The sequence below is a fragment of the Crocuta crocuta genome, unplaced genomic scaffold, assembly GCF_008692635.1.
Source record: "Crocuta crocuta isolate KB4526 unplaced genomic scaffold, BGI_CrCroc_1.0 scaffold367, whole genome shotgun sequence".
Classification (NCBI taxonomy): domain Eukaryota; kingdom Metazoa; phylum Chordata; class Mammalia; order Carnivora; family Hyaenidae; genus Crocuta; species Crocuta crocuta.
In genome coordinates this window covers 1,802,335-1,812,434 of record NW_027527936.1, presented here as the reverse complement: position 1 = coordinate 1,812,434, position 10,100 = coordinate 1,802,335, and the positions used below count along the sequence as shown (strand labels likewise).

The 10,100-nt window shown below is 51.4% G+C and overlaps 1 long non-coding RNA gene across 1 annotated transcript; it reads right to left on the bottom strand.

Annotated features, from left to right (window-relative positions):
- Positions 1-7,487: 7,487 nt before the first annotated feature.
- On the bottom strand, positions 7,488-9,187 carry LOC144221636 (uncharacterized). The gene is made up of 3 exons (XR_013332122.1): positions 9,081-9,187; positions 8,239-8,477; positions 7,488-7,818 (listed from the first exon to the last, which is right to left on the bottom strand). It is a non-coding gene; the product is annotated as an uncharacterized LOC144221636 (long non-coding RNA).
- Positions 9,188-10,100: the final 913 nt, after the last annotated feature.

Here is a 10,100-nt window from a genome sequence, read left to right as displayed (position 1 = left end):
CGGGGCGGGGGGGGGGGGGGGGGGGGGCTGGGTCAGCCCCTCTAAGCAGGTTTGTGCAGGAGGAGGGTCCTGTGAATGCCTGGGATGGGGACCGATGTCCCAGGGAGGTGGTGGCTGGGGTTGGGCATCTGAGGCAGAGCCCACAGTCAGGAATAAAACCCAGGAGTCCCGACTCGCAGCTGCCTGCATTCCCCGGCGGGTGCAAGGGAGGGAGGGGCCGGCCTGGTGTCTTCAGGAGACTGTGGGCTGGAGAAGGCCTCTCGGGGATAAAAAAGCACCAGCTCTTTCTGAGGTTTTGCTGCTCACCCCATAGAAAAAGGCCATTTTTAGATTTTAAAAGGATGACCTCATTTTTTTTTCTTATTTACATAGCCCTGTTTGTTTATATAGTCCTTTAAAAATAGCCGACGTGTGCTAAGCTTAGTGCTCTCTCCCACCACCAGCGGCAAAGCCACCGTGTGGGGAGAAACACCTTTTTCTCTAAGAGAGGGGCAGCCTTGTTTCCGAGGACAGATGGGAGCAAAACGGGACAGGTAGGAAGTTTCGTGGTTTTTCGTGTCGCTTTTCCAAAATAGCCACACTCCTGCCTCCCACTTCCTGCCTGACTCGACTCAGGGAAGATTTTCTCCTATAGAGGACTTGTGTTCTGTGGATTCTTAAGGAGGCATGAGGGGATCTGTCAACAAGCAAACACGCTTGACCTCGAACATGGCGCTGAGGGCCCCTCAAGCTTGGCGCTGGGCTCGCACTGTGGCTCTGCTGTGTACCGGCTGTGTGACCTTGGGCAAGCCATTCCATTTCTCTGTGCCTTATTTGTAAGATGAGGAGAACAGTACTAACTGCACTTGCTGTACAGAATAAATAGGGGAATATGTGTAAAGGGCGTAGCCCAGCGCAGGCGCACAGCAGCCCTTAATAAATCTTGTGACAGAGGCGCCTGGGTGACTCAGTCAATTAAGCTTCCGATTCTTGACCTTGGCTCAGGTCATGATCTCATGGTTTGTGAGATCTAGCCCTGCGTCAGGCTCAGTGCTGACAGTACGGAGCCTGCTTGAGACTCTCTCTCTCTCTCTCTCTCTGCCCCTCACCTGCTTGCTTTCTCTCTCTCTCAAAATAAATAAATAGGCCTTAATAAACAAATAGATCTCTTTATAAACAACAGCAATGGTGTCATATTCACCCCCTACCTGGACAGTTAACTAGCCTCTCAGCTACCTTCCCTTCCAGCCAGCTTGTCTGCCCCAGCCCATCCCTACATTGTCCCAAAGTAATAGAAAGATAAAACACAAATCCAGCCCTCTGTCCCCTGCTTAAAATCCACCAATATCTTCCCACATGCATGGCCAGGGTCAGCAAAACTTGTTTTCTAAATGGCCCGATAGTACATATTTTAAGCTTTGTGAGCCACACAGTCTCCCCTGCACCTGCTCACCTCTGCTGTGCTGCGTGAAGGCAGCCATGGACGGTGTGCAAAGGAACAAGTGTAGCTGTGTTCATGTACAAAAGCCAGGCAATGGGCCGTATTTGCCAATGCCTGACCCACAGAATGCGTCCATCTCCTTGCCTCAGCGTCCCTCATCCCGCCCCTTCCCGTTCTCCATCCCTCTTCCTCCTCCTCCCCAAGTGCTGTGCAGAAGGGACTCCTCACACTTCACCCAAAGCCCCTTCCTTCTGGAATCTCCTTCTCTGCCTGCCTCGTACTTCTCCCCCAGGACATTAGGAGCCTGTGCTCTGGAGTTCTGTGGGTTCTCTGTATTTCTGCTCTGGGCATGTACACAGGCACCCCTCTGTCTTTGCTTTAGAGAGGACACCCCTCACACGTGTATTCCGCCCACCTCCTTCGTGTGTGCTGGGTGTGTGTTTTAGTGTTTGAATGTGCTCAGGAAGCATTGTCACTAAAAGCAAAGGCCTATACAACAGACAGCTGCCCTCAGGGAGCTTACAGCCTGGCTAGGAAGCTAAGATGTGAGCTGGTGGAAAGCCAGCCAGCAACCCAGGAAGGAAGTGACATTGAATGTGTCTGTTGGGGCACCTGTGACAAGGTGCTTCTGACCTTTATGGAGGAAGGAGAAGCCATTTGAGTTGGACCTTGTGGGGTGGGAAAGAGGCTCAGAGAGAGGGAGGTCAGGAAGGCTTTCCATGCTGGGGAAGTGGTAAGATGTACACTAAGTTCTGGGACAGACCAGCCTAGTGACCGCTGAGGGCCTTGGGCCTCCTGTGAGAGACTGGGGCCAATGCCTGGAAATCAGGATGGGGTCTGCGCTGGGGCTACGGAGGTGGAGAGGGGGTTTGAACATCTCAAGAGCCAGAATTTCTGCAAGTGTGGCTCATAAGACACCCCCTACAACAGACTTGCCTGGGGTATTTCTTTATTTTTCTTTTCTAGAGAGGGGGCAGGGGAGAGAGAGAGAGAGGCAGAGGCAGAGGGAGAATCTTAAGCAGGCCCCAGATACAGGGGTTCAATCTCAAGACTATAAGATCCCTACCTGAGCTGAAATCAAGAGTTGGATGCTTAACAATAAGGAGCCACCCAGGTGCCCCTGGCGTGTTTCTTTAAACCCAGATTCTGGGACAACTGGGTGGCTCAGTCGGTTATGTGTCTGATTTTGGCTCCGGTCATGATTTCAGGGTTCGTGAGTTCGAGCCCTGCATTGACAGCTCAGTGCTTCAGATTCTGTGTCTCCCTCTCTCTCTGCCCCTCCCCCACTCTCACTGTTTCTCTCTCTCTCTCTCCCAAAAATAAACATTAAAAAAAACCCTTGAAGGTTCTACATCCCTGTCTCAGGAGGCTAGGAGGCTAAAGAGGGTTAAAGCCATAGTCTGGAGGAGGAAGAAGGCTGCAGTATGGTTGAAGGTGATGGCCGTAAGCATGCTTTAGACTGACATCACCTGTGCGCATCGCCGCCAGGCTGGGGGGAGCTGAAGCAGGAATGGATCGTCTTTTCCAAGAGCAGATACAACCATCCAAGCTCAGACATGGGAGGCGACCTGCCCAAGATCACTCTGTGAATTCCTTGCAGATGTGGGACTGGCTAGTTTGAAATAGGCTTCCCCCGACAATCTCAGGGCCTGGGGTGGTCCTGGAGGTTCCCCTGAGAGAGGAGGGACAGCCATGTGAATGTCCCCAGCCCCCGGCACAGCCCGGTACCCAGTTGAGCCAATGAGGGCATGGGTGGGGTGAATGAAAGGACGGGTGACACGGGGGCAGAAGGTGCTGCAGGCCTGGAGGTGTAGGAGCCTGGCTGTACCCGATTCAGAGGGGAAGACGTGAGCTTGGCACGAAGCATATTGCACTTGATGGTCGGCCAAGCTGAGCCGTTGCCGCTGGAAACGCATGTCTGGGGAGGAATGGCAGAGAGACACGCAGGGGATTAAGGACCGGAGCCTGAGGGATGAGCACACGCATCCAGAAGGAAAGGCTCCGGCGAGAGAGCCCACGAAGTGTGCGGAGAGTAGAGTCAGGACGGGCTGGGGCCCACTCAGAAAAGAGGCCCTTTGGGCCCCTCTTTAGGATAAAACCAGCCAACCTCAAAGAAACTGTGCCACGGGTAAGTAAAACTGTCAGTCAAAATAAAAGCGAAATCACGAGTTTCTGTTTGCTTGAGATCGGTGCTTCCGATCGGCGTGGCCGCAGGTGTGGGAGAGCAAGTGGGAACGGGACCCGCCTGCCCCGCCTGTCAGGACAGGCCATTCTGCCTGTGCCGGGGGCTAGTTGGCACCCTCCCGTGGGATCGTGCTGTTGCTCTGGGCCTCCGTCTCCTCTCCTGGGTCTATCTCACCTTCCTCCCTTTCCCTCCTGTCTCTCTCTTTATTCACTCAGCAGATACTTATTCCTGGGAATAAAGCTCTTCACGGAGGGATTCAGCTGAGGCCCCCAAGTCTCCCACTGGAGAGCTTTCTTTTTTTTTTCTTTTTCTTTTTTTTAGTGTTTATTCATCTTTGAGAGAGAGAGAGAGAGAGAGAGCAGGGGAGGGGCAGAGAGAGAGGGAAACACAGGATCCAAAGGAGGTTCCAGGCTCTGAGCTGTCAGCACAGAGCCTGATGCGGAGCCTCGAACCCACAAACCGTGAGATCACGACCTGAGCAGAAGTCAGATGCTTAACTAACTGAGCCACCCAGGTGCCCCAGGACAGCTTTTAAAGTGATGGATTTTTGGACTTGCCGATTCAAGGTACCTGAAAGCAGGGAGGGGCCAGCCACGCCCCCGTCCTCCTAGCCTCTCTCTGCTGCCCCTGGGAATGAATGGGCTGTTCGAGGCAGCCCTGCCTGGGCCGGGCCAGAGGCACTGATGCTCAGGTCTGGGTTCTTCCTCCAGAAGGTCCTAAACGTATGATATCAGGCAGACTCTCCTCTGGCCTCCTTAGAGCCTTCAGAGCCTCTCCTTCCATTGATCCTGCAAACGCCACCAAACCCGTCCCCTCCCTCACTCCCAGCCCACAGGCACTGCGGCACAGCGCCACCATCGCCATCCTCCATCCTTAGAGGTGGCTCATCCTGAAAATCAGCCATGCCTAAACAGAAGTCACCACATACGGTTCTGGGTGACAAAGGCGGATTGCTACCTCTTGGAGCTACGCTGTAGGAGGGGAGATAGGCACATATGTTCACCTGGTCACATACTGTATATGTTATATGACCTGCAAAAGACATATATAGATATTGTCATGTACTTATGTAAAATACATAGTATGGGGCAGGGGGAGTCAGGAAAGGAAAGGAACCAGGCAGTCAGGGTGGGCCTCGGAGGGTGGCATTTGAGCAAAGCCCTGAGGGGCAAGCGAGTGAGCTCTGTCCTCCCTGGGGCAGAGTGTTCAGGCAGAGGCGTGATCACATGGGTGGACCCCCCCACGGGGGGCCAGTGTGGCTGGAGGGGTTGAGGGTGGGGCCTAGGAGGAGAGGCGGCTGGAGAGGGGTCCATGGCAGGCGGGCAGATAATTGAGAAGTCTTTGGAGATCTGCCGAGGGCTCTTAAAGGCCTCCCCAGACTGTGTGTGGAGACCGAGCTGCAGGAGGCCGGGGCAGGATGGGAGGCCGGCTGGGAGGCTGATGTCGTCATCAGGAGGTGATGGTGTCACAGACCAGGCTGGCGGCTGTGGAGGCGGTGGGAAAGGGTCAGATTCTGGGAACAGTCTGAAGGCCGAGCCAGCATAATCTGCTGACAGATGGGATGTGAGGTGTGAGAGAGTCTAGGGAGGAGAGCCTTGCTCATACTCGCATTCATTCAGTCTGCTCTCAAGCTAGCCAACCCCTCTTGGCCTCAGTTTCCTCATCTGGAAAATGGAGCGGTTGGATAAATAACATCCAAGATCTCTTGTGTTTTGAAAAGCTTGGTGAAGCTTTTGAAAGTAGTGGAAGGCTTTGTGAATGTAGGGTGGAACTTGTGCTTAAGAGAGAGAGGTGCTCGGGGTGCCTGGGTGACTCAGTCAGTTGAGCTTCCCACTTTTGATTTCAGCTCAGGTCGTGATCCCACAGTCATGGGGATAGAGCTGTGTGCTGAGCGTGAAGCCTGCTTGGGATCATCTCTTTCTCTCTGTTCCTCTCCCCCACTTGCACATGCTCTTGCTCTCTTTCTCTAAAATAAATAAAATATTAAAAAAGAGAGAGAGGGAGAGGCATTCAGCCGGCACCACTGTAGAGGCGGAAGGGCAAGAGGAACATTCTTAGAAGGGCAGATGTGCTGATGGGGAGGCAGGGCCACATGGCCTGTGAGGGATGCTTGAGGAGCGGTGAGCAGTCACCGTGGCTGGGACCCAGTACCTTGGTAGGAAGGTGCCAGGTGGGCTTACTACACCCTCTGGAATCAGCCAGGAGTTTCAGGGGCTGAGCAGTTTTTGCAAACACAGAGGCCCTCAATTTTGAGCATTTTCAGATGGACACGCTCAGGCAGGAAGGACCAAGACTTGGCTCCCGTCTGGGGAGAGTTAACCTTCTGGCCCAGCATTGCATAACCGCAGAGTCTGCTGAGTGCAAGGAGACTCTTCTGTGTGGCAGCCAGAGTGGCAAGCCTGGTGGCTCCGGGCTCTGGCACCGTCCCGAAGCAGAACAAACAGCCCTCCCTTCCCAGATAATGGCCCTCATTGAGCATTGTGTCCATGGCCAGCGCCCAGCACAGGGCCGCTCAGCCTGGGTAAGTTTCCTCTCTTGGCTCCTTAGCAAAATATTTACACAGTGCCTTTCTAGTAAGATGGTGCCTAGGATCCAGCAGGCAGAGAGAGCTGGAGAAAAGCACCCCCCGGTGACCCTGCTCCCAGTTCCCACACCCCACGTGTGAACCTGGGCTGCTCATTGCTCTCCGGGGCTCGTTCATAAAATAAAGCACTGAGCTAGAAGGTGCTTGATGCTCTGTCCAGCTCCAAAGTCACTGGCATTTTCCCTAATTGAAGAATGAGGTCCATTTTCTTATCATGTGGGGGTAGAATCTGGTTGGTCTTTTTCTCGGGGAGGCATGTGTATGGCTTGGCGGGGGCTGAAGATAAGAACTTGAAACCCCACATACTTGGATCCTACCTACCACACCACTGACATCAGAAAAGATACTATCTCTCTCTCTGCGTGTCTTTCAGTGGGAAGGAGGTCACCCCAGAGGGTGCTGTATTTTAAGAGGTATCTGGATCAGCCTTAGGGCACATGCACCCATGTTATCAGAAGAACATTTGAGGAAACTAGGGAAGAGAAGATTGTCCTCAACCATCCCAGGGATTGTCCTGGAGACGAGGGGTCAGAGGTGTGTCCTCAAGACGGAATCAAACCAGTGAGTTAAAATCACATGGCTCATTCTCAGGAAGTCATGGCAAACAATGGGCCTCATAGCTATTCTCACCCAAAACACACACACCCTTTGACCCGTGGCCTCATTTCTGGGAACCTGGCCTATAGAACAATCGCGTCCATCTGTAAAGGTATTCGTGCAAAGGATGTTTAACGCAAAATTCCAGTGGCAAAAAAATTAGGAAAAGTATATGAAAACGGAGCAGTAGAGAAAGTTTGGAGGTGTTGTATCCAAACCGTGGCCCATTATTCAGCTATTAAAAAGAACGAGACAGACCCTGAATCTGTTTAGGAAGGCAGTAAAGGGCAATGATTAGGATCCCAGGGTCTAGAGACAGATTGCCAGTGTTCAAATCTGGATCCCACTACTTACAAACTGCTACATGACCTCTCTGACCATCAGTCTCCTCTTTGGCAAAGTAGGGATTATAATAGTGCCTGCCCTATAGGCTTGATGCACGTGAGGTGCTTATGACTGTGCCTGGTCTAAACCAATCGCTCAAATAAATGTCAGCCTGTGGCCTAGAAAGATTGTTCAGGAGAAATGCTAGATGCAGAGAAATGTGCATAGGGTGATGCCATTTTTATAAAAACAAAAAAATCATCCCCCAACCCTTTGCAAAAAAAAAAAAAAAGAAAGAAAGAAAAGAAGACAAAGAAAGAAAGAAAAGAAATATATACATACATATGTATATGTATGTATATATGCCAAGACTTGTCTTTTGCAGGCGAAGAACGAAGATATTGGTTGATGGCTTGGTTTTACAGAAACACTCGTTGCCCAGATGGGGCGCTCATCAGTGGAGCCCTTGCAAATCCAGCTCGAGTTCTCCAATCGTCTTCTCAGATCACTTCTGTTTGTGTGAGCCACACCAGTGATGCCATGGCCAGGTTTGGGATGCACCCTCTGTCTTGGTCGGCCACAGTCATGCTGATTCACCCCTTAAGTGCCACTGGCTTTAGAAGTGGAGAGAGAGGTGAAAAGCTGAGATGACCCCCAGCTAGGGTATCCATGGAAATGAGAGCCACTTCTTGGTTAAAGTCATTTGAGCTGCAGCANTTGTTAAGGGACACTATATATTTAACAAATATATTTAGATTTAAAACAAATATTTCAACCAAATAGTAACAACAAAATAGACAATAATATAACAAAGAGCAGAAAATTCACCACCCCACTTGAAACATGCTTCAGCAAAATACAGTTGGAAGTCACTGCACAATCCGAGGTCCCTCCCTCCCGCCCTCCCAGAAGTGATCATCATCCTGAACTTGGCAGTGACATCCCACCAGTGTTTTCTGAGCACCTGCTATGTGCCAGGCAGAGTGCTGGGTGCTGGGTTTACCCTGGTGAACAAAATAGACATGGTTTCCACCCTTACGGGCTTGCTGTGGAGTGGGGTGAGACCCCATCCGTGTATTAGCCAGCCCCCTTCAGTGAGTTCCAGTCTTCGGTTATATAAATACTTACCCATCCATCTGGCGCCGTGGTAAAGGGGCGGCTGGGACAGGTCCTGACACTGTCGCTGGCCTTGTGATTTGGGACAAAGGCCTTCTGCTCCCTAAGCCCCAGTGTCTTCATCTGTCACATGTGGGCTTTAAGCCGGGGCCAGTGCATGGCCCGTCTCCATCACTCCATCAGGTGGAGGGGATGAGGGGAAGCTTTGCTGTCCATAAAGGGAGATGTACCCCAGTGCTTCGTGAGCTCCACTAGTGGGACACAAACCGTTAGTAGAACATGAGGTGATATTTACAGGAACGTGGGTGAAATTCTCTATGTTAATAGTAACTTCTTTAATTCAATAAAGTCCTAGAGTTCGACCTATGATCCCTATTGCTTTGGTGGAGGCTGTGTTTTAATGAGGCAAGTTCAAGTCCATGTAAATGAAAATATTACATAGATAACAGAACAGATGGTATGTGTTTCTGGCAAAACTTGGGATGATGGTCACCCGGTGGCACAGTGTTTCCCAAACAAAAGCTAATGATGTAAATGAAGGGCAAGGCCCACCCAGTGTCTTAGATTGCAGCAGACCCAGCCCAGTGCTGGCACATGGGAGCTTAGGTAGTACTAGAGGAATGACCTCATGGATGGCTCCCTGTTGAAAACAGCATGAGACAAATTCCCTTCATGCCTTAGCGCCAAGAAGAGCTGTGTTTTTTTTCTGAGCAACTGGAGTGTTTATCATCAGGACACTGAGCTGTCCATGTTGTTCTTTCCTTTCAGGGCCCTGAATCTGGGCCACCACGTGGGGTCTCCTCCCTTTCTTTTTTTTTTTTTTGGCAGTAGTGGGGGGCCTCTCCCCTCCTTACCCATGTTCTTCTATCCTCTCTGGTCTAAGCCTTGTGTCTTCTATTTCCCCTGGATTGATCTGTCATTTTTAATTCATGCTCCTATTTTGTTTTCATAAACCGTACCAGATCCCCTGTGGAATAAAGTAAGTTAAAATTGCAAACAAACCAAAAAGCAAAAAGAGAATTAACTATCAATTAATTAATCAATTCACGGACAAACTGCCTAAGACCAAAGTGTTCTTGGCTCCGCTCAGCCCGTTGGGGTTTCCTGCCAGGAGCCACTTCCCCGCTAAAAGGATGGCCGGGATTAGAGAAGGTGGTGGAGCAGTTGAGCCAGCCACGCCGTGGGGACCCACACCTTCGGCTGAGCTTTGAGACCATCTTAGAAACGGGGCTCTCCAAGCAGAGTCAGAATAGCAGGTCCAGGACTGGTGGCCTTAACCCACCTCTCTCCCTACCAGAGAAGGTGATTTGCAGGTAGCTGCTCCCTTGGGCTCTCCTGAGGACACCAGAGGGGTCCCACCCCACAGGGAACATTCCAAGTATGATCCCATGCCTGACTGGTTCCTAACCACTGGTTCTGTTGCTGGCCTCAGGCTGTCCGTGCTGTGACTGCCATTCAGCTCCCAGACCTCTGCTGCCAGATCACATGCTGTCCTGATGGTTCCTGGTGGCCGGCCCCAACCAGTGTGTCACACAGGCATTATGGCCTCAGCGCCCCTGGGGCCCAAGATGCTGTNCATGTTTTGGCTATTGTGGAGAGTGCTGCGGTGAACATTGGGGTACATGTGCTCCTATGCCTCAGCATTTCTGTATCCCTTGGGTAAATTCCTAGCAGTGCTATTGCTGGGTCAAAGGGGAGTTCTATTGTTAAGTTTTTTGAAGAATCTCCACACTGTTTTCCAGAGGGGCTGCACCACTTTACATTCCCACCAATAATGTAGGAGGGTGCCTGTTTCTCCACATCCTCGCCAGCATCTAGGGTCCTCAGATTTGCTCATTTTAGCCAATCTGACTAGCGTGAGGTGGTATCTCAGA